This window comes from Dendronephthya gigantea, unplaced genomic scaffold (genome assembly GCF_004324835.1).
Source record: "Dendronephthya gigantea isolate DGI-Jeju-01 unplaced genomic scaffold, DenGig_1.0 000019F, whole genome shotgun sequence".
In the NCBI taxonomy this organism is placed as follows: domain Eukaryota; kingdom Metazoa; phylum Cnidaria; class Anthozoa; order Malacalcyonacea; family Nephtheidae; genus Dendronephthya; species Dendronephthya gigantea.
The window spans coordinates 1,614,440-1,636,443 of NW_021163029.1; the positions used below are offsets into that span (position 1 = coordinate 1,614,440).

The 22,004-nt window shown below is 35.4% G+C and overlaps 5 long non-coding RNA genes across 6 annotated transcripts; all 5 read left to right on the forward strand.

Moving 5' to 3' along the window:
* The first annotated feature begins 674 nt into the window (after positions 1-674).
* On the forward strand, positions 675-2,748 carry LOC114521115. Of its 2 annotated transcripts, XR_003686762.1 has the most exons (5): positions 675-701; positions 983-1,066; positions 1,893-1,971; positions 2,115-2,282; positions 2,614-2,748. It is a non-coding gene; the product is annotated as an uncharacterized LOC114521115 (long non-coding RNA). The 2 variants fall into 2 exon arrangements; XR_003686761.1 differs by lacking the exon at positions 675-701 and having other exon boundaries at positions 932-1,066.
* Positions 2,749-5,079: 2,331 nt separating this feature from the next.
* LOC114521118 lies at positions 5,080-6,699 on the forward strand. Its single transcript, XR_003686770.1, has 4 exons — positions 5,080-5,187; positions 5,797-5,905; positions 6,019-6,186; positions 6,547-6,699. It is a non-coding gene; the product is annotated as an uncharacterized LOC114521118 (long non-coding RNA).
* Positions 6,700-9,000: 2,301 nt separating this feature from the next.
* On the forward strand, positions 9,001-10,619 carry LOC114521120. Its single transcript, XR_003686772.1, has 4 exons — positions 9,001-9,108; positions 9,719-9,827; positions 9,941-10,108; positions 10,467-10,619. It is a non-coding gene; the product is annotated as an uncharacterized LOC114521120 (long non-coding RNA).
* A 2,319-nt stretch (positions 10,620-12,938) lies between these two features.
* LOC114521119 lies at positions 12,939-14,559 on the forward strand. Its single transcript, XR_003686771.1, has 4 exons — positions 12,939-13,046; positions 13,656-13,764; positions 13,878-14,045; positions 14,407-14,559. It is a non-coding gene; the product is annotated as an uncharacterized LOC114521119 (long non-coding RNA).
* Positions 14,560-16,875: 2,316 nt separating this feature from the next.
* Positions 16,876-18,407, forward strand: LOC114521121. Its single transcript, XR_003686773.1, has 4 exons — positions 16,876-16,983; positions 17,593-17,701; positions 17,815-17,982; positions 18,344-18,407. It is a non-coding gene; the product is annotated as an uncharacterized LOC114521121 (long non-coding RNA).
* Positions 18,408-22,004: the final 3,597 nt, after the last annotated feature.

The following is a 22,004-nucleotide window of genomic DNA, read 5'->3' on the forward strand; positions in this document are numbered from 1 at the left end:
TTTTTATAGAAAGTTTGAAGCTTTTGTAGCCCACCGCACACGAGAGCAATTAGCGAGTTTAAGATACACTAAAATCTACGACGCGGACGTGACATGAAAACTGCTACTATATAGTGTTAGGAAACCAGCATTAATTTGTTTTAAATAATCAGTGATATTATGTTTCTGTTTTGTTGTTAAACGTTGTTTCGAAGGTTTTCAATAATTTTGTGCTGTGCATAAGATATGAAACAAAAACTGGTGGTATTTTTGTAAAGAATGATTGTTGTACAACAGTTAGGTAGAATTTTTCTCGAATCAGTCGCGTAGCCAGCTTGACAAATCTAGAATCGCTATATGGCCTGATTAGAAATTCATTGTTCTCGCAGTCAATAAATATTAACATGTAAAGTAGGAGATTTTCAATGGTCGGGTTTGCCACCGATGCTATATGCACGCTACTATATGGCGAATATGGCAATTTCATAGATCATAATTGTATCAATACCGCAGCTATATTAATAAGCTGGAATTGAAAATGCATCTCTGCAAATAATATTGTCATTCGTATTTTTAGTTACAACAGTACCCATGGAAGGTCGCCGATGTTTTGATCGACAAGTTAAAGAATACGCTTCTGTCGTTTTGTGGTCGAATATACGCCGGAAAAGCAGAAGCTGCATGCGATTGTGCATGGTTGCAGGGGGTTCATTTAAGCAACAGTAGGCCTTTTTTTTATTCCATCGATGAGATAATCTGTGTTTTAGGCCGCAAATTGATGCAATAATCTTTTATTAAAGGATGAATTAAATTTTTTTCCTGTTATAGTATAGTCATTGCGCTCGATTTATACATTATATTGATTTTTTCCTATTTAGTTAAACATGCTAACAATAGACAGCCTGTTCTTGAGCTTTAGCCCAATGCAAAGATGACATAAATTCAATGACTGCTAAGCAAATTTGAAATGATATTTTTAACCTCGCAACGATTTTACATATAGCTGAGGAAACCGGGCTTCTGCTCATTTCACTTCACGGGCAGCACGGAGACTTTTACTGAAGACGGAAAGAAACTACAACGAAATGTGAGTAAAGCTTCTATCTATTGTTTGATATTTCCATTCAACTTGGCACTCCAATGCATGCATGCATCTAACTATGTTATATAATATAATTTCAAAGAGATTATTAACGTGAAGGAAAGAGATGAGACTTTGCGATAGGATTACACGGTTATATATAAGCTATAAAAAAAACCATGACAAGCCGACAATTTAAGAAAGTAAAGTAAAAAGCAAATTCCGAACAAACAAGACATCTTGAGAATCAAAATATAATTCAAACAAGACACAGATTGAGACTGTCTGAAGATGACTTTGTAATAAAGTCGAAAATTTACAGTCTCAATCTGTGTCTTGTTTGAATTATATTTTGATTCTCAAAATGTCTTGTTTGTTCGGAATTTGCTTTTTATATATAAGCTATATTAGTGAATTTTTCTTAACTAGAAATACATGAATAAATTTCCACCTTGTTGTTTTAAATTTACAAGTTAGGTTATGTAATGTGCTATATCGTTTTGATATTTCAGATAGAGTATATATAATAGTCAAGTGGTCGATAAATAACGATAAGAGGCTGCTTGAAGTTGTTTTGCATGTCGAAACGTGGGCGGGTGGGCGTTCAGTGAATGCATGCATTCCTATAAGACTTTTTCCCATAACGTATTCGGCATGGACGTAATTGTATTCCCCTCTTTTGTTTTAAAAATAGTAAATAATGTGATCCGTATTAAACAATTTCTGAAAATTCTTCTAGTCTTATACACCGCGGAATAAAGGATCTCATCAAGGAAGGGGTCTTCCGTCTATAAAGCGCGCTTCGCAAGTAATTGTGGTGTTTATTTTTTAGATGGTGATGAAAGGTTTATTGATGATCGGTTTGTTTCTCGTGGTCTTTGAATTTTCGCGGGGAAATGTGATGTCAGGACGTAAGAGCCTTAATGATAAAGACAGCCATCATAAGTATTCGTCATGCAAAATTTTCAGAATAATGGAAATATTTTGTTGTACAAATCATTGCATGTATATCTTCTACTGCAGGCATAACTTTTACAACATTAATTTCTTATAGAAATAACTGATTGCGAAATACATGGTGGATTTTGTATACCTTTCTATCAAAATAGTCCAACCTGCGCAGACTATGGCGCATTGCCCTACGCATATTCGTGTCTTTTAGGAGCAAACTGTTGCCGCTAAGACTGAAACTAAGATGTGGGACAGGTACACTAAATTTTGTGTAAGTGAGTTTTTTTTTTTACACCAAGAGAGTGTTATAGGAGCGCGAGCATGGTGTAGAGATGCTCGTCTCAAGCCTATACATCTTTGGTGTTCTCCAACACCTTTTTCATGTTAGGTTAACACTGCTAGAGGATAATCATATTCCCCCTGGAATCAGGAGTGTTTTTGTACATCAAACATTTCATTTTGAGCGTTTTAATACACTACTGTTCAAATTCATGAAAACCAACACGAAAATTATTATCATTAATAAAGACTTTTTAGCTCTTACTTTCTTCCATTGTTTTTTATAGTCGTCATAATGGTCTTTTCTTTGTACTTTTCTTTAGGTTGTGAGTTTGGGTTCAAGTTGAAAGTAGTTACAGAACAATGGTCGAATGTCATATATAGCTATATATATATGCACTATTTATGGTGTCCTGAAATTGTAGAAATAGATTGGCTGGAACTTTAATAAAAATAACGGGTGCGACTATAAGTGTATGCTTGGACTTTTTTTTTTCTATATTTTACTTTGATTAGTTACAATATTACTTTAACTTTAATATACTTTTCGCAGTAATAAAGTGAATGAGTTTTGCTTTGATTCTGATTTTCCTTAAAGTACGCCTAGCGTTTTTTAAAAAGGGGTAATATAATATACAAGTGACGTGTCATCGTCAACTGTTTATGGCGCTTGCGATATACAATTAAACATAGGAGAATTAGGTCTAAGGGTCTACGAGAATTAGGAAGTGTAATAGAATTAGGTCTTGAAGCCCTGTCGCATCGGTTATAAATTCTCATTACCAAAGATCGATTGTTTGGACTAATTGTTTTTATATATATAAACAATTTACTACGCATACATAGGGTAAATAACTCGACGGAAGACTTGTGCGTGACACTCGCGAGTATAACGAGTAGCGCGACTGCATGCGAGTCCGTATTGGGTACGAATGGCGAGTTGTTCGAGTCAATCGCTAGTAGCGAGCATTCGTAAAAGGAACACAATGTTTAGTTGTGCTCAAGTAAATTTTTTTACTTAATCATAAGAGAATAGTACCTTCACTCGGCCAATCAGCGTCCAGTATTTCCATGCTTTATATCTTACAGTGTCTGAAACTCATCAAATTTCGAGGGCTTCGAAGCATGGGGAAAATGCGCGGGGTTAACAAAACAATATAAAAACAATTACAGCGAATCAATTAGTAAGTTTATTGAATCTATTAGTGAGTCTATTGAATTCATTAGCAACTGTATATTATACAAGGTGTCCTAAAAACCCAAAACTCTTGAAATCACCTAGTGTTAAAATTCGAATGCTTGTTCGCAAAATTTTGCTCGTGGGGATTAACACAACTTTATTATAATATAAAATGCTAAATAGGGCTACATTTTCTAGAGGTTAAGGACATGCCGAAGGTCATGGTGCTTTAGTGTAAATTAAATATTGTTATCTACGCGGCACAAGTATAGAAGTCTCACGGCGCAAATGAAAATCTCACCGCGCAAACAATTCTTGCATGCACGGTTATCCATATTTGTAAAGCGAATAAAAGCGTATTGGTAATAAAAGTCATTTGTTGGTATATAAACAAATTTTACTGCCATGTCACATGCATAAAAATGCCTACGTCAAACATTTATACACTCGCACGTGGGTCCCTATTACATATTTACATTGTTATGTGTCGTTTCAATTGTTTTGGTTTTTATTGGGGCACCCTGCAGAGTCACTAATGCATGAATTCAATAAAATCGAAGCTAAACTGACGTACACACACAAAACAGTCCACAGTTTTCAAAGTTTTCAAAACACAACGACGTTTTAACCCTGTACACCCTCTGAAGATTTAAATTTTGGTACACTTTCATGCACCATGCGTAAAAATTACATCGACCGGCTTAGAGGGCTCTGTATTTCCTTCCCCAACTATACGCTTTTTCTTTGACCCGATTCTCTCTCGGGTATAAGACGAATATATGAAAATGCATCCCCCACCCCAATTAAGCTTCTAACTACGACCTGACTTTAATATAAATGTGTATCTCAATTTGGTAAAACTTTTTATAGAAAGTTTGAAGCTTTTGTAGCCCACCAAACACGAGAGCTATTAGCGAGTTTAAGATAATTCAAAATCTACGATGCGGCCGTGACATGAAAACTGCTACTATAGTGTTAGGAAACCAGCATTAATTTGTTTTAAATAATCAGTGATATTATGTTTCTGTTTTGTTGTTAAACGTATACGTAGTAGGAGACTTTCAATGGTCGGGTTTGCCACCGATGCCATGCACACTACTATGGCGAATATGGCCATTTCATAGGTCATAAATGTATCAATACCGCAGCTATATTAATAAGCTGGAATTGAAAATGCATCTCTACAAATATATTGTCATTCGTATTTTCAGTTACAACATTACCCATGCAAGGTTGATTTCCGATGTTTTGATCGGCAAGTTAAAGAATACGCTTCTGTCGTTTTGTGGTCGAATATACACCGAAAAAGCAGAAGCTGGGAGATTGGTTGCAGGGGGTTCATTTAAGCAACAGTGGGTTTTTTTTTATTTCATCGATAAGATAATCTGTGTTTTAGGCTGCAAATTCATGCAATAACCTTTTATTGCATGATGAATAATTTTTTTTCCTTTTATAGTTAGTCATTGCGCTTGATTTATACATTATATTAATTTTTTCCTATTTAGTTAATATGCTAACAATAGACAGCCTGTTCTTGAGCTTTAGCCCAATGCAAAGATGACATATATTCAATGACTGCTAGGCAAATTTGAAATGATATTTTTAACCTGGCAACGACTTTACATATAGCTGAGGAAACCGGGCTTCTGCTCATTTCACTTCACGGGCAACACGGAGACATTTAGCTACCGAAGACGGAAAAAAACTACAACGAAAAGTGAGTAAAGCTTCTATCTATTGTTTGATATTTCCATTCATCTTGGCACTCCAACGCATGCATGCATCTAACTATGTTATATAATGTCCTTTCAAAACGATTATTAACGTGAAGGAAAGAGATGAGACTTTGCGATAGGATTACACGGTTATATATTAAGCTATATTAGTGAATTTTTCTTAACTAGAAATACATGAATAAATTTCCACCTTCTTGTTTTAAATTTACAAGTTAGGTTATGTAATGTGCTATATCGTTTTGATATTTCAGATAGAGTGTATAATATAATAATCAGGTGGTCGATAAATAACGATAAGAGGCTGCTTGAAGTTGTTTTGCATGTCGAAACGTGGGCGGGTGGGCGTTCGGTGAGTGCATTCATTCCTATAAGACTTTTTCCCATGACGTATTCGGCATCGACGTAATTATATTCCCCCCTTTTGTTTTAAAGTTAGTAAGTAATGTGATCCATACATACATAAACAGGATTTAAACAATTTCTGAAAATTCTTCTAGTCTTATACACCGCGGAATGAAGGATCTCATCAAGGAAGGGGCCTTCCGTCTATAAAGCGCGCGCCGCAAGTAATTGTGGTGTTTATCTTTTAGATGGTGATGAAAGGTTTATTGATGATCTGTTTGTTTCTCGTGGTCTTTGAATTTTCGCGGGGAAATGTGATGTCAGGACGTAAGAGCCTTAATGATAAAGACAGCCATCGTAAGTATTCGTCATGCAAAATTTTCAGAATAATGGAAATATTTTGTTGTACAAATCATTGCATGTATATCTGCTACTGCAGGCATAACTTTTACAACATTAATTTCTTATAGAAATAACTGATTGCGAAACACATGGTGGATTTTGTATACCTTTCTATCAAAATAGTCCAACCTGCGCAGACTATGGCGCATTGCCCTACGCATATTCGTGTCTTTTAGGAGCAAACTGTTGCCGCTAAGACTGAAACTAAGATGTGGGACAGGTACACTAAACTTTGTGTAAGTAAGTTTTTTTTTATTTTTACACCAAGAAAGTGTTATAGGAGCGAGACATGGTGTAGAGATGCTCGTCTCATGCCTATAGCTACACGCAAATGGTGTGCGATTTAGGATAACACATCTTTAGTGTTCTCCAACACCTTTTTCATGTTAGGTTAACACTGCGATCATATTCCCCCTGGAATCAGGAGTGTTTTTTTACATCAAACATTTCATTTTGAACGTTTGAATACACTACTGTTCAATTTCATGAAAACCAACACGAAAATTATTATCATTAATAAAAACTTTTTAGCTCTTACTCTCTTCCATTGTTTTTTATAGTCGTCCTAATGAGTTTTTCTTTGTACTTTTCTTTAGGTTGTGAGTTGGTTTTCAAGTTGAAAGTAGTTACAGAACAATCGACGAATGTCATATATACATATATATATGCACTATTTATGGTGTTCTGAAATTGTAGAAATAGATTGGCTGGAACTTTAATAAAAATAACGGGTGCGACTATAAATGTATGCTTGGACATTTTATTACTATATTTTGCGTTCATTATAGTCAGTATATTACTTTAACTTTTATATACTTTTCGCAATATTGAAGTGAATGAGTTTTGCTTTGATTCTGATTTTCCTTAAAGTACGCCTAGCGTTTTTTAAAAAGGGGTAATATAATGAACAAGTGACGTGTCATCGGCAACTCTTTATGGCGTTTGCGATATACAATTAAACATAGAAGAATTAAGTCTAGAGGTCTACGAGAATTAGAAAGTGTAATAGAACTAGGTCTTGAAGCTCTGTGGCATCGGTTATAAATTCTCATTACCAAAGTTCGATTGTTTGGACTAATTGTTTTTATATATAAATCAATTTACTAAGCATACATACGGTAAATAATTCGACGGAAGACTTGTGCGTGACACTCGCGAGTATAACGAGTAGCGAGACTGCGAGTCCGCGTATTGGGTACGAACGGCGAGTTGTTCCAGTCAATCGCCAGTAGCGAACATTCGTTAAAGGAATTCGAACACAATGTTTAGTTGTGCTCAACTATTTTTTTTTATTTCATCATAAGAGAATAGCTACCTTTACTCGGCCAATCAGCGTTTAGTATTTCCATGCTCTATATCTTATATTGTCTGAAATTCATCAAGTGTCGAGGGCTTTGAAGCATGGGGAAAATGCGCGGGGTTAACAAAACAATATAAAAACAATGACACCGAATGAATTAGTAAGTTTATTGAATCTATTAGTGACTCTATTGAATTCATTAGCAACTGTATATTATACAAGGTGTCCTAAAAACCCCCAAAACTCTTGAAATCACCTAGTGTTAAAATTCGAATGAATTTATTCGCAAAATTTTGCTCGTGGGGATTAACACAACTTTAATAGGCCGGGCCTACATTTTCTAGAGAGTTAAGGACATGCCGAAGGTCATGGTGCTTTAGTTGTAAATTTAAATATTGTTATCTACACGTACGGCAGAAATAGAAGTCTCACGGCGCAAATGAAAATCTCATGCACGGCACAGACAATTCTGACGGTTATCCATATTTGTAAAGCGAATAAAAGCGTATTGGTAATAAAAGTCATTTGTTAGTAGACAAACAAATTTTACTGCCATGTCACATGCATAAAAATGCCTACGTCAAACATTTATACATTTGCACGTGGGTCCCTATTACATTGTTATGTGTCGTTTCAATTGTTTTGTTTTTTATTGGGGCACCCTGCAGAGTCACTAATGCATGAATTCAATAAAATCGAAGCTAAACTGACGTACACACACAAAACAGTCCCCAGTTTTCAAAGTTTTCAAAACACAACGACGTTTTAATCTTTTACACCGTCTAAAGATTTAAATTTTGGTACACTTTCATGCATGATGCGTAAAAATTACATTGACCGGCTTAGAGGTTTCTGTATTTCCTTCCTCAATTATACGCTTTTTCTTTGACCCGATTCTCTCTCGGGTATAAGACGAATATATGAAAATGCATCCCCCGCCCCAATTAAGCTTCTAACTACGACCTGACTTTATATAAATGTGTATCTCAATTTGGTAAAACTTTTTATAGAAAGTTTGAAGTTTTTGTAGCCCACCAAACACGAGAGCTATTAGCGAGTTTAAGATAATTCAAAATCTACGACGCGGCCGTGACATGAAAACTGCTACTATAGTGTTAGGAAACCAGCATTAATTTGTTTTAAATAATCAGTGATATTATGTTTCTGTTTTGTTGTTAAACGTATACGTAGTAGGAGACTTTCAATGGTCGGGTTTGCCACCGATGCCATGCACACTACTATGGCGAATATGGCCATTTCATAGGTCATAAATGTATCAATACCGCAGCTATATTAATAAGCTGGAATTGAAAATGCATCTCTACAAATATATTGTCATTCGTATTTTCAGTTACAACAGTACCCATGCAAGGTTGATTTCCGATGTTTTGATCGGCAAGTTAAAGAATACGCTTCTGTCGTTTTGTGGTCGAATATACACCGAAAAAGCAGAAGCTGGGAGATTAGTTGCAGGGGGTTCATTTAAGCAACAGTGGGTTTTTTTTTATTTCATCGATAAGATAATCTGTGTTTTAGGCTGCAAATTCATGCAATAACCTTTTATTGCATGATGAATAATTTTTTTTCCTTTTATAGTTAGTCATTGCGCTTGATTTATACATTATATTAATTTTTTCCTATTTAGTTAAATATGCTAACAATAGACAGCCTGTTCTTGAGCTTTAGCCCAATGCAAAGATGACATATATTCAATGACTGCTAGGCAAATTTGAAATGATATTTTTAACCTGGCAACGACTTTACATATAGCTGAGGAAACCGGGCTTCTGCTCATTTCACTTCACGGGCAACACGGAGACATTTAGCTACCGAAGACGGAAAAAAACTACAACGAAAAGTGAGTAAAGCTTCTATCTATTGTTTGATATTTCCATTCATCTTGGCACTCCAACGCATGCATGCATCTAACTATGTTATATAATGTCCTTTCAAAACGATTATTAACGTGAAGGAAAAGAGATGAGACTTTGCGATAGGATTACACGGTTATATATTAAGCTATATTAGTGAATTTTTCTTAACTAGAAATACATGAATAAATTTCCACCTTCTTGTTTTAAATTTACAAGTTAGGTTATGTAATGTGCTATATCGTTTTGATATTTCAGATAGAGTGTATAATATAATAATCAGGTGGTCGATAAATAACGATAAGAGGCTGCTTGAAGTTGTTTTGCATGTCGAAACGTGGGCGGGTGGGCGTTCGGTGAGTGCATTCATTCCTATAAGACTTTTTCTCATGACGTATTCGGCATCGACGTAATTATATTCCCCCCTTTTGTTTTAAAGTTAGTAAGTAATGTGATCCATACATACATAAACAGGATTTAAACAATTTCTGAAAATTCTTCTAGTCTTATACACCGCGGAATGAAGGATCTCATCAAGGAAGGGGCCTTCCGTCTATAAAGCGCGCGCCGCAAGTAATTGTGGTGTTTATCTTTTAGATGGTGATGAAAGGTTTATTGATGATCTGTTTGTTTCTCGTGGTCTTTGAATTTTCGCGGGGAAATGTGATGTCAGGACGTAAGAGCCTTAATGATAAAGACAGCCATCGTAAGTATTCGTCATGCAAAGTTTTCAGAATATTGGAAATATTTTGTTGTACAAATCATTGCATGTATATCTGCTACTGCAGGCATAACTTTTACAACATTAATTTCTTATAGAAATAACTGATTGCGAAACACATGGTGGATTTTGTATACCTTTCTATCAAAATAGTCCAACCTGCGCAGACTATGGCGCATTGCCCTACGCATATTCGTGTCTTTTAGGAGCAAACTGTTGCCGCTAAGACTGAAACTAAGATGTGGGACAGGTACACTAAACTTTGTGTAAGTAAGTTTTTTTTTATTTTTACACCAAGAAAGTGTTATAGGAGCGCAAGCATGGTGTAGAGATGCTCGTCTCATGCCTATAGCTACACGCAAATGGTGTGCGATTTAGGATAACACATCTTTAGTGTTCTCCAACACCTTTTTCATGTTAGGTTAACACTGCGATCATATTCCCCTGGAATCAGGAGTGTTTTTTTACATCAAACATTTCATTTTGAACGTTTGAATACACTACTGTTCAATTTCATGAAAACCAACACGAAAATTATTATCATTAATAAAACTTTTTAGCTCTTACTCTCTTCCATTGTTTTTTATAGTCGTCCTAATGAGTTTTTCTTTGTACTTTTTTTAGGTTGTGAGTTGGTTTTCAAGTTGAAAGTAGTTACAGAACAATCGACGAATGTCATATATACATATATATATGCACTATTTATGGTGTTCTGAAATTGTAGAAATAGATTGGCTGGAACTTTAATAAAAATAACGGGTGCGACTATAAATGTATGCTTGGACATTTTATTACTATATTTTGCGTTCATTATAGTCAGTATATTACTTTAACTTTTATATACTTTTCGCAATATTGAAGTGAATGAGTTTTGCTTTGATTCTGATTTTCCTTAAAGTACGCCTAGCGTTTTTTAAAAAGGGGTAATATAATGAACAAGTGACGTGTCATCGGCAACTCTTTATGGCGTTTGCGATATACAATTAAACATAGAAGAATTAAGTCTAGAGGTCTACGAGAATTAGAAAGTGTAATAGAACTAGGTCTTGAAGCTCTGTGGCATCGGTTATAAATTCTCATTACCAAAGTTCGATTGTTTGGACTAATTGTTTTTATATATAAATCAATTTACTAAGCATACATACGGTAAATAATTCGACGGAAGACTTGTGCGTGACACTCGCGAGTATAACGAGTAGCGAGACTGCGAGTCCGCGTATTGGGTACGAACGGCGAGTTGTTCCAGTCAATCGCCAGTAGCGAACATTCGTTAAAGGAATTCGAACACAATGTTTAGTTGTGCTCAACTATTTTTTTTTATTTCATCATAAGAGAATAGCTACCTTTACTCGGCCAATCAGCGTTTAGTATTTCCATGCTCTATATCTTATATTGTCTGAAATTCATCAAGTGTCGAGGGCTTTGAAGCATGGGGAAAATGCGCGGGGTTAACAAAACAATATAAAAACAATGACACCGAATGAATTAGTAAGTTTATTGAATCTATTAGTGACTCTATTGAATTCATTAGCAACTGTATATTATACAAGGTGTCCTAAAAACCCCCAAAACTCTTGAAATCACCTAGTGTTAAAATTCGAATGAATTTATTCGCAAAATTTTGCTCGTGGGGATTAACACAACTTTTTATGATGTAAAATGCTAAATAGGCCGGGCCTACATTTTCTAGAGAGTTAAGGACATGCCGAAGGTCATGGTGCTTTAGTTGTAAATTTAAATATTGTTATCTACACGTACGGCAGAAATAGAAGTCTCACGGCGCAAATGAAAATCTCATGCACGGCACAGACAATTCTGACGGTTATCCATATTTGTAAAGCGAATAAAAGCGTATTGGTAATAAAAGTCATTTGTTAGTAGACAAACAAATTTTACTGCCATGTCACATGCATAAAAATGCCTACGTCAAACATTTATACATTTGCACGTGGGTCCCTATTACATTGTTATGTGTCGTTTCAATTGTTTTGTTTTTTATTGGGGCACCCTGCAGAGTCACTAATGCATGAATTCAATAAAATCGAAGCTAAACTGACGTACACACACAAAACAGTCCCCAGTTTTCAAAGTTTTCAAAACACAACGACGTTTTAATCTTTTACACCGTCTAAAGATTTAAATTTTGGTACACTTTCATGCATGATGCGTAAAAATTACATTGACCGGCTTAGAGGTTTCTGTATTTCCTTCCTCAATTATACGCTTTTTCTTTGACCCGATTCTCTCTCGGGTATAAGACGAATATATGAAAATGCATCCCCCGCCCCAATTAAGCTTCTAACTACGACCTGACTTTATATAAATGTGTATCTCAATTTGGTAAAACTTTTTATAGAAAGTTTGAAGTTTTTGTAGCCCACCAAACACGAGAGCTATTAGCGAGTTTAAGATAATTCAAAATCTACGACGCGGCCGTGACATGAAAACTGCTACTATAGTGTTAGGAAACCAGCATTAATTTGTTTTAAATAATCAGTGATATTATGTTTCTGTTTTGTTGTTAAACGTATACGTAGTAGGAGACTTTCAATGGTCGGGTTTGCCACCGATGCCATGCACACTACTATGGCGAATATGGCCATTTCATAGGTCATAAATGTATCAATACCGCAGCTATATTAATAAGCTGGAATTGAAAATGCATCTCTACAAATATATTGTCATTCGTATTTTCAGTTACAACAGTACCCATGCAAGGTTGATTTCCGATGTTTTGATCGGCAAGTTAAAGAATACGCTTCTGTCGTTTTGTGGTCGAATATACACCGAAAAAGCAGAAGCTGGGAGATTAGTTGCAGGGGGTTCATTTAAGCAACAGTGGGTTTTTTTTTATTTCATCGATAAGATAATCTGTGTTTTAGGCTGCAAATTCATGCAATAACCTTTTATTGCATGATGAATAATTTTTTTTCCTTTTATAGTTAGTCATTGCGCTTGATTTATACATTATATTAATTTTTTCCTATTTAGTTAAATATGCTAACAATAGACAGCCTGTTCTTGAGCTTTAGCCCAATGCAAAGATGACATATATTCAATGACTGCTAGGCAAATTTGAAATGATATTTTTAACCTGGCAACGACTTTACATATAGCTGAGGAAACCGGGCTTCTGCTCATTTCACTTCACGGGCAACACGGAGACATTTAGCTACCGAAGACGGAAAAAAACTACAACGAAAAGTGAGTAAAGCTTCTATCTATTGTTTGATATTTCCATTCATCTTGGCACTCCAACGCATGCATGCATCTAACTATGTTATATAATGTCCTTTCAAAACGATTATTAACGTGAAGGAAAGAGATGAGACTTTGCGATAGGATTACACGGTTATATATTAAGCTATATTAGTGAATTTTTCTTAACTAGAAATACATGAATAAATTTCCACCTTCTTGTTTTAAATTTACAAGTTAGGTTATGTAATGTGCTATATCGTTTTGATATTTCAGATAGAGTGTATAATATAATAATCAGGTGGTCGATAAATAACGATAAGAGGCTGCTTGAAGTTGTTTTGCATGTCGAAACGTGGGCGGGTGGGCGTTCGGTGAGTGCATTCATTCCTATAAGACTTTTTCCCATGACGTATTCGGCATCGACGTAATTATATTCCCCCCTTTTGTTTTAAAGTTAGTAAGTAATGTGATCCATACATACATAAACAGGATTTAAACAATTTCTGAAAATTCTTCTAGTCTTATACACCGCGGAATGAAGGATCTCATCAAGGAAGGGGCCTTCCGTCTATAAAGCGCGCGCCGCAAGTAATTGTGGTGTTTATCTTTTAGATGGTGATGAAAGGTTTATTGATGATCTGTTTGTTTCTCGTGGTCTTTGAATTTTCGCGGGGAAATGTGATGTCAGGACGTAAGAGCCTTAATGATAAAGACAGCCATCGTAAGTATTCGTCATGCAAAATTTTCAGAATAATGGAAATATTTTGTTGTACAAATCATTGCATGTATATCTGCTACTGCAGGCATAACTTTTACAACATTAATTTCTTATAGAAATAACTGATTGCGAAACACATGGTGGATTTTGTATACCTTTCTATCAAAATAGTCCAACCTGCGCAGACTATGGCGCATTGCCCTACGCATATTCGTGTCTTTTAGGAGCAAACTGTTGCCGCTAAGACTGAAACTAAGATGTGGGACAGGTACACTAAACTTTGTGTAAGTAAGTTTTTTTTTATTTTTACACCAAGAAAGTGTTATAGGAGCGCAAGCATGGTGTAGAGATGCTCGTCTCATGCCTATAGCTACACGCAAATGGTGTGCGATTTAGGATAACACATCTTTAGTGTTCTCCAACACCTTTTTCATGTTAGGTTAACACTGCGATCATATTCCCCCTGGAATCAGGAGTGTTTTTTTACATCAAACATTTCATTTTGAACGTTTGAATACACTACTGTTCAATTTCATGAAAACCAACACGAAAATTATTATCATTAATAAAAACTTTTTAGCTCTTACTCTCTTCCATTGTTTTTTATAGTCGTCCTAATGAGTTTTTCTTTGTACTTTTCTTTAGGTTGTGAGTTGGTTTTCAAGTTGAAAGTAGTTACAGAACAATCGACGAATGTCATATATACATATATATATGCACTATTTATGGTGTTCTGAAATTGTAGAAATAGATTGGCTGGAACTTTAATAAAAATAACGGGTGCGACTATAAATGTATGCTTGGACATTTTATTACATATTTGCGTTCATTTAGTCAGTATATTACTCTTCTATATTCAGTTCTTTTCGCAATATTGAAGTGAATGAGTTTTGCTTGATTCTGATTTTCCTTAAAGTACGCCTAGCGTTTTTAAAAAGGGGTAATATAATGAACAAGTGACGTGTCATCGGCAACTCTTTATGGCGTTTGCGATATACAATTAAACATAGAAGAATTAAGTCTAGAGGTCTACGAGAATTAGAAAGTGTAATAGAACTAGGTCTTGAAGCTCTGTGGCATCGGTTATAAATTCTCATTACCAAAGTTCGATTGTTTGGACTAATTGTTTTTATATATAAATCAATTTACTAAGCATACATACGGTAAATAATTCGACGGAAGACTTGTGCGTGACACTCGCGAGTATAACGAGTAGCGAGACTGCGAGTCCGCGTATTGGGTACGAACGGCGAGTTGTTCCAGTCAATCGCCAGTAGCGAACATTCGTTAAAGGAATTCGAACACAATGTTTAGTTGTGCTCAACTATTTTTTTTTATTTCATCATAAGAGAATAGCTACCTTTACTCGGCCAATCAGCGTTTAGTATTTCCATGCTCTATATCTTATATTGTCTGAAATTCATCAAGTGTCGAGGGCTTTGAAGCATGGGGAAAATGCGCGGGGTTAACAAAACAATATAAAAACAATGACACCGAATGAATTAGTAAGTTTATTGAATCTATTAGTGACTCTATTGAATTCATTAGCAACTGTATATTATACAAGGTGTCCTAAAAACCCCCAAAACTCTTGAAATCACCTAGTGTTAAAATTCGAATGAATTTATTCGCAAAATTTTGCTCGTGGGGATTAACACAACTTTATTATGATGTAAAATGCTAAATAGGCCGGGCCTACATTTTCTAGAGAGTTAAGGACATGCCGAAGGTCATGGTGCTTTAGTTGTAAATTTAAATATTGTTATCTACACGTACGGCAGAAATAGAAGTCTCACGGCGCAAATGAAAATCTCATGCACGGCACAGACAATTCTGACGGTTATCCATATTTGTAAAGCGAATAAAAGCGTATTGGTAATAAAAGTCATTTGTTAGTAGACAAACAAATTTTACTGCCATGTCACATGCATAAAAATGCCTACGTCAAACATTTATACATTTGCACGTGGGTCCCTATTACATTGTTATGTGTCGTTTCAATTGTTTTGTTTTTTATTGGGGCACCCTGCAGAGTCACTAATGCATGAATTCAATAAAATCGAAGCTAAACTGACGTACACACACAAAACAGTCCCCAGTTTTCAAAGTTTTCAAAACACAACGACGTTTTAATCTTTTACACCGTCTAAAGATTTAAATTTTGGTACACTTTCATGCATGATGCGTAAAAATTACATTGACCGGCTTAGAGGTTTCTGTATTTCCTTCCTCAATTATACGCTTTTTCTTTGACCCGATTCTCTCTCGGGTATAAGACGAATATATGAAAATGCATCCCCCGCCCCAATTAAGCTTCTAACTACGACCTGACTTTATATAAATGTGTATCTCAATTTGGTAAAACTTTTTATAGAAAGTTTGAAGTTTTTGTAGCCCACCAAACACGAGAGCTATTAGCGAGTTTAAGATAATTCAAAATCTACGACGCGGCCGTGACATGAAAACTGCTACTATAGTGTTAGGAAACCAGCATTAATTTGTTTTAAATAATCAGTGATATTATGTTTCTGTTTTGTTGTTAAACGTATACGTAGTAGGAGACTTTCAATGGTCGGGTTTGCCACCGATGCCATGCACACTACTATGGCGAATATGGCCATTTCATAGGTCATAAATGTATCAATACCGCAGCTATATTAATAAGCTGGAATTGAAAATGCATCTCTACAAATATATTGTCATTCGTATTTTCAGTTACAACAGTACCCATGCAAGGTTGATTTCCGATGTTTTGATCGGCAAGTTAAAGAATACGCTTCTGTCGTTTTGTGGTCGAATATACACCGAAAAAGCAGAAGCTGGGAGATTAGTTGCAGGGGGTTCATTTAAGCAACAGTGGGTTTTTTTTTATTTCATCGATAAGATAATCTGTGTTTTAGGCTGCAAATTCATGCAATAACCTTTTATTGCATGATGAATAATTTTTTTTCCTTTTATAGTTAGTCATTGCGCTTGATTTATACATTATATTAATTTTTTCCTATTTAGTTAAATATGCTAACAATAGACAGCCTGTTCTTGAGCTTTAGCCCAATGCAAAGATGACATATATTCAATGACTGCTAGGCAAATTTGAAATGATATTTTTAACCTGGCAACGACTTTACATATAGCTGAGGAAACCGGGCTTCTGCTCATTTCACTTCACGGGCAACACGGAGACATTTAGCTACCGAAGACGGAAAAAAACTACAACGAAAAGTGAGTAAAGCTTCTATCTATTGTTTGATATTTCCATTCATCTTGGCACTCCAACGCATGCATGCATCTAACTATGTTATATAATGTCCTTTCAAAACGATTATTAACGTGAAGGAAAGAGATGAGACTTTGCGATAGGATTACACGGTTATATATTAAGCTATATTAGTGAATTTTTCTTAACTAGAAATACATGAATAAATTTCCACCTTCTTGTTTTAAATTTACAAGTTAGGTTATGTAATGTGCTATATCGTTTTGATATTTCAGATAGAGTGTATAATATAATAATCAGGTGGTCGATAAATAACGATAAGAGGCTGCTTGAAGTTGTTTTGCATGTCGAAACGTGGGCGGGTGGGCGTTCGGTGAGTGCATTCATTCCTATAAGACTTTTTCCCATGACGTATTCGGCATCGACGTAATTATATTCCCCCCTTTTGTTTTAAAGTTAGTAAGTAATGTGATCCATACATACATAAACAGGATTTAAACAATTTCTGAAAATTCTTCTAGTCTTATACACCGCGGAATGAAGGATCTCATCAAGGAAGGGGCCTTCCGTCTATAAAGCGCGCGCCGCAAGTAATTGTGGTGTTTATCTTTTAGATGGTGATGAAAGGTTTATTGATGATCTGTTTGTTTCTCGTGGTCTTTGAATTTTCGCGGGGAAATGTGATGTCAGGACGTAAGAGCCTTAATGATAAAGACAGCCATCGTAAGTATTCGTCATGCAAAATTTTCAGAATAATGGAAATATTTTGTTGTACAAATCATTGCATGTATATCTGCTACTGCAGGCATAACTTTTACAACATTAATTTCTTATAGAAATAACTGATTGCGAAACACATGGTGGATTTTGTATACCTTTCTATCAAAATAGTCCAACCTGCGCAGACTATGGCGCATTGCCCTACGCATATTCGTGTCTTTTAGGAGCAAACTGTTGCCGCTAAGACTGAAACTAAGATGTGGGACAGGTACACTAAACTTTGTGTAAGTAAGTTTTTTTTTATTTTTACACCAAGAAAGTGTTATAGGAGCGCAAGCATGGTGTAGAGATGCTCGTCTCATGCCTATAGCTACACGCAAATGGTGTGCGATTTAGGATAACACATCTTTAGTGTTCTCCAACACCTTTTTCATGTTAGGTTAACACTGCGATCATATTCCCCCTGGAATCAGGAGTGTTTTTTTACATCAAACATTTCATTTTGAACGTTTGAATACACTACTGTTCAATTTCATGAAAACCAACACGAAAATTATTATCATTAATAAAAACTTTTTAGCTCTTACTCTCTTCCATTGTTTTTTATAGTCGTCCTAATGAGTTTTTCTTTGTACTTTTCTTTAGGTTGTGAGTTGGTTTTCAAGTTGAAAGTAGTTACAGAACAATCGACGAATGTCATATATACATAATATATGCACTATTTATGGTGTTCTGAAATTGTAGAAATAGATTGGCTGGAACTTTAATAAAAATAACGGGTGCGACTATAAATGTATGCTTGGACATTTATTACTATATTTGCGTTCATTATAGTCAGTATTATTTAACTTTTATATACTTTTCGCAATATTGAAGTGAATGAGTTTTGCTTTGATTCTGATTTTCCTTAAAGTACGCCTAGCGTTTTTTAAAAAGGGGTAATATAATGAACAAGTGACGTGTCATCGGCAACTCTTTATGGCGTTTGCGATATACAATTAAACATAGAAGAATTAAGGTCTAGAGGTCTACGAGAATTAGAAAGTGTAATAGAACTAGGTCTTGAAGCTCTGTGGCATCGGTTATAAATTCTCATTACCAAAGTTCGATTGTTTGGACTAATTGTTTTATATATAAATCAATTTACTAAGCATACATACGGTAAATAATTCGACGGAAGACTTGTGCGTGACACTCGCGAGTATAACGAGTAGCGAGACTGCGAGTCCGCGTATTGGGTACGAACGGCGAGTTGTTCCAGTCAATCGCCAGTAGCGAACATTCGTTAAAGGAATTCGAACACAATGTTTAGTTGTGCTCAACTATTTTTTTTTATTTCATCATAAGAGAATAGCTACCTTTACTCGGCCAATCAGCGTTTAGTATTTCCATGCTCTATATCTTATATTGTCTGAAATTCATCAAGTGTCGAGGGCTTTGAAGCATGGGGAAAATGCGCGGGGTTAACAAAACAATATAAAAACAATGACACCGAATGAATTAGTAAGTTTATTGAATCTATTAGTGACTCTATTGAATTCATTAGCAACTGTATATTATACAAGGTGTCCTAAAAACCCCAAAACTCTTGAAATCACCTAGTGTTAAAATTCGAATGAATTTATTCGCAAAATTTTGCTCGTGGGGATTAACACAACTTTATTATGATGTAAATGCTAAATAGGCCGGGCCTACATTTTCTAGAGAGTTAAGGACATGCCGAAGGTCATGGTGCTTTAGTTGTAAATTTAAATATTGTTATCTACACGTACGGCAGAAATAGAAGTCTCACGGCGCAAATGAAAATCTCATGCACGGCACAGACAATTCTGACGGTTATCCATATTTGTAAAGCGAATAAAAGCGTATTGGTAATAAAAGTCATTTGTTGGTAGACAAACAAATTTTTACTGCCATGTCACATGCATAAAAATGCCTACGTCAAACATTTATACATTTGCACGTGGGTCCCTATTACATTGTTATGTGTCGTTTCAATTGTTTTGTTTTTTTTGGGGCACCCTGCAGAGTCACTAATGCATGAATTCAATAAAATCGAAGCTAAACTGACGTACACACACAAAACAGTCCCCAGTTTTCAAAGTTTTTCAAAACACAACGACGTTTTAATCTTTTACACCGTCTAAAGATTTAAATTTTGGTACACTTTCATGCATGATGCGTAAAAATTACATCGACCGGCTTAGAGGTTTCTGTTTTCCTTCCTCAATTATACGCTTTTTCTTTGACCCGATTCTCTCTCGGGTATAAGACGAATATATGAAAATGCATCCCCCGCCCCAATTAAGCTTCTAACTACGACCTGACTTTATATAATGTGTATCTCAATTTGGTAAAACTTTTTATAGAAAGTTTGAAGTTTTTGTAGCCCACCAAACACGAGAGCTATTAGCGAGTTTAATAATTCAAAATCTACGACGCGGCCGTGACATGAAAACTGCTACTATAGTGTTAGGAAAGCATTAATTTGTTTTAAATAATCAGTGATATTATGTTTCTGTTTTGTTGTTAAACGTATACGTAGTAGGAGACTTTCAATGGTCGGGTTTGCCACCGATGCCATGCACACTACTATGGCGAATATGGCCATTTCATAGGTCATAAATGTATCAATACCGCAGCTATATTAATAAGCTGGAATTGAAAATGCATCTCTACAAATATATTGTCATTCGTATTTTCAGTTACAACAGTACCCATGCAAGGTTGATTTCCGATGTTTTGATCGGCAAGTTAAAGAATACGCTTCTGTCGTTTGTGGTCGAATATACACCGAAAAAGCAGAAGCTGGGAGATTAGTTGCAGGGGGTTCATTTAAGCAACAGTGGTTTTTTTTATTTCATCGATAAGATAATCTGTGTTTTAGGCTGCAAATTCATGCAATAACCTTTTATTGCATGATGAATAATTTTTTTTTCCTTTTATAGTTAGTCATTGCGCTTGATTTATACATTATATTAATTTTTTCCTATTTAGTTAAATATGCTAACAATAGACAGCCTGTTCTTGAGCTTTAGCCCAATGCAAAGATGACATATATTCAATGACTGCTAGGCAAATTTGAAATGATATTTTTAACCTGGCAACGACTTTACATATAGCTGAGGAAACCGGGCTTCTGCTCATTTCACTTCACGGGCAACACGGAGACATTTAGCTACCGAAGACGGAAAAAAACTACAACGAAAAGTGAGTAAAGCTTCTATCTATTGTTTGATATTTCCATTCATCTTGGCACTCCAACGCATGCATGCATCTAACTATGTTATATAATGTCCTTTCAAAACGATTATTAACGTGAAGGAAAGAGATGAGACTTTGCGATAGGATTACACGGTTATATATTAAGCTATATTAGTGAATTTTTCTTAACTAGAAATACATGAATAAATTTCCACCTTCTTGTTTTAAATTTACAAGTTAGGTTATGTAATTGTTGTGAGATCATTATTGACATATATTGTAGTTATAGGCGAAACTAATATAAACTCATTATGCGAATTAAACAATTAAGTATTGTTATGTTAATCAAGTAAAAAACCCAAAAAGATTTGCTATATAAACTCGTGTAAATATTCTGCTGTATGTAGTCGACGGAATCTTCTTTAATATATGTATCCACACACACCTGAGTTGTGTTCTGAGTTTATAACATTGGCGACGAGGATTCACTTAAGCAAGTATGCCTCCTAAATCGAGGAAAGCGTTGAAAATTGAAGAATTCGAGCCAGACGAAGACATATTAGAAACCACATGCAAATGGAAACTGTGGAGACGAAGACTTGAAGTTCAAATGAAATACTTCGACATCGTAAAGCCTGAAGACATGAAAGCAGCGTTGTTAGTCCATGGTGGGGATAGAATTCTTTCTATAGACGAGAATGGAGCTGAACCGGAGGGAGATCTTGACGAATACGAGAAGCTTATTGCTAAAATCGAGCATGTATATGTTGCAACAAACACAAGACTTCACGCCAGATTTAGATTCAACAAAGCCGTTCGACAACCGGGCCAATCTATCGCACAGTATGAACTTGAACTTCGACGACTCGCTAAAGAATGCGATTTTCACGGACAGGATGATGAGATGATCCTAGATCGTTTAATATTAACGTGTAAAGATGAAAGCCTACAAGCGAAAGCATTAGAGAATAATTGGTCGCTTGAGAACTTCTTGAAATATGCAACTACAAAGCAAGACGTCGAAGCACAAAGAAACGAAATGAAAATCAAGAGCGAACTTCCCGAATTTGAAGTGCGAAGAGTAGCTAATAAAAGATTCGCG